This window comes from Dipodomys merriami, unplaced genomic scaffold, assembly GCF_024711535.1.
Source record: "Dipodomys merriami isolate MVZ:Mamm:240054 unplaced genomic scaffold, mDipMer1.0.p SCAF_587, whole genome shotgun sequence".
Classification (NCBI taxonomy): domain Eukaryota; kingdom Metazoa; phylum Chordata; class Mammalia; order Rodentia; family Heteromyidae; genus Dipodomys; species Dipodomys merriami.
In genome coordinates, this window is record NW_027206165.1 from 37,034 (window position 1) to 40,061 (window position 3,028).

Consider the following 3,028-nt stretch of genomic DNA (forward strand, 5'->3'; position numbering starts at 1 on the left):
AACCAGTTTTTCTTACTGTTCAACTTGCCTATGCTAATGTAGCTAACATGTGTGGCAAAATATCCTTAGGAACCTACTGGGAGAAATGATTCATGAATATGTGACACATTTGAATTGTAGTCAGTGAAAAATATACAAAAAACAAACAGCAAGATGCATAGATTATAATAATGTGTGTCTTTTGTTAATGTGTTTGTTATTAATGTTATTTCTAATGTGTGTTTCCAACTAAAATCTGTTTTAACATGTTTTCAAACACTTTCAATTCACTTGCTATTTCACTATTATCACTGATAAAATTCAGAATCCAAAATTTGAATTTTCCATATTCCTTTTGAAGACAGGTCTTGCTAGTCCAGGAAACAATTGAACTTGTTATGTAGCCTAGGTAGGTAGGCTAATCCTTCTTGAATTTCCCAAGTTCCAGAAGTATAGGTATTTGGCTACTAAACCACTCTTAAATGTATAATTCATTGAAATTGCACTTGGCCTCATTGTGTGACCATCCCTTCCATCCGGGTACAGCATTTTTTATCGTCCATGTATGAAGCTGTATAATCATTAAGTATACAGCTCCTATTCCTCTCTCTGTCCCAGTCTCTGGAATCATCATACTTTTTGCCTCTATAAGTTTGTTCATCCTTGAAAGTTCAATAAGGGGAATAATACCATGGTTGCTCCTTTATGACTGGTGTATTTTATTTAGCTTATTGTATTCAAGGTTCATGCTGTTGTAAAATGTAATCAAATTGCCTTCCTTTTCAATGCATTTATCTATTGTTTTACGTGCTTTTATCTTTTGGTTATTGTGAGTCATTTTAGTGAAGTGATTCTCCAAATATTTGTTCTAGTCCCTGCTTTCTGTCTGTTGGGTACAAATCTAGAAATAGAAGTGCTGCACCATATTCCTAATTCTCTATATAGTTATTTTTGGGAGTCTCCATACCATCTTTGTTTTACATTCCTGCCAGAGATGCACCAAAGTTCATATTTTCACATCCTTTTCAGCAGTTGTTAGACTTTGGATTTTTGTTGTTGTTGTTACTTAAAAATTTGAACATATTAACAGTGTGAAGTATCTATTTCATTGTAATTTTGATTTGAATTTTTCTCATTAATATTGATATTGAACTTCTTTTCATATTTTAATCAACTATATATATATATTCTTTTTAGTCTTTTTTCCCATTTCAAAATCAGATTGGTGTTGGGGGTTAATTATAGGACTTCATTTTATATTTTCTAATTCTTTTCATTTAGTAATCTATTTAAAGGTATATGCAAATATTTTCTCATATACCATGTTTTTTCTTCTTTGTTGATCATGCCTTTTGGTGCACAAAATTTCAATTGTATGTACTTAGTCTTGTTTGGCTTTGGATCAATCACTTTTGGTGTCCTATCTAAGGAGTCAAATGTAATCTCATGATCCTGTCTTACCATCTTGTCTTCTTGTCCTCCTTTCCCTTTCTTTTTCTCTCCTCGCCACTCCTCTCTTGTCTCCTCTTCTTCCTTCTTTTCCTTATCCTTTTGCTTCCCTTCTCCCCCCCCCCCCCCGCCTTCACCCATTTTCTTTTCTCTGTATGTCTGAGATGAGCACTTGCTGTGTTACCATAATTGGTGTCTAATTTCAAAACTCATGTGACACACCTACCTCAGCCTCACCATGCCTTTCTTGTGCTAGGACTGAAGCTTGTACTCACAGGCCTCATTCACTATTGGTACTGTCACTTGAGCCTTGCTTCCAGCCTGTTTATTAGCTGATTAATTTGTCTACTCAGGCTGGCTTCCAGACCTCAGCCTCCTTAGTAGCTAGGGTAGGATAACAGTTTTGAGCCAGAAATACTTATTTTACTTTGTTTTCTCTTACCTGACTATTTAACACTAACAGTGAATTGGATACTACAATAAAACAAGATTATTGTTATTAGTTTATGTAGAATTTATATTCAACCTAAATTCAAAATATTTCTTGTTTCAAATTAAGTGTTTTATTTTATTTCTAATTATTGTAACTGTTCTTGTAACTATGGTAGATTTTCTTCAGTAAGCAAATAGTTTAGGCTAACACAACTCCATGGAGAATTGTTTTCTAAATAATTTAATTTATTATAGAGGAGATGTACAGAGAGATTACAATTACATGAGTCAGGTAATGAGGACATTTCCTTTTGTTCAATGTCTTATGTTCACTCTCTCCCAAGCACTTTCCACCATTTCTACTCACAAGTTATATAGTTTATTTTCATCAGTGTTGAATGACCTCCACTGATGCACTTTTTCATCCTGTTTGCACCCATTTCTTTGGCTTTCCCCCACTCTTCAGAAAATACCCTTGTGAATATAACATACATAATTAAAAACATATGTTTTTATTTCAAAGATGAAGTAAGAAAATGGCTACCTTTAATATTGTATAAATTTCAATGGTAGGAAACATTTCGCCGATGTCCATTGTACTTTCCCTGTTGTTTATTTCACTGAGATTATTAGATATAGATTATTTAACTGTAATGTATTTATCACAGCTTTATTTCTCATATTGATTTCTAGAAAGTTTGTCCTGGGACTTAGTTTCAATGTGTCTCTCTTGGTAAATGTAACACCAAGTACTTTATAAATAGCATTTAGGTTAAGATAATGCCATCCATTTATGTGTTCCTGTTCACTTTTTTTTTGTCAGTCATGGCCTTGAACTCTGGGCTTGGTCCTGTCCCTGCACTCTTCAGCTCAAGGCAAGCACTCTACCGCTTGAGCCACAGCACCACTTCCGGTTTTCTAGTGGTTTATTGGAGATATGAGTCTCACGGACTTTCCTGCCCGGGCTGGCTTTGAACCGCAATCCTCAGATCTCAGCCTCCTGAGTAGCTAGGATTACAGGTGTGAGCCACCGGCACCCGGCTCCTACTCACTTTTTGTCTGGCTGTTCTATCAGTACAAGGTAGTAGTAGTAAAGGTAGTAGTAAAGGTAGATTAAAAAAAAATTGTGTGGCCTTTTAAACGTGTCCTTGGAGACTTTGCTTTTCAG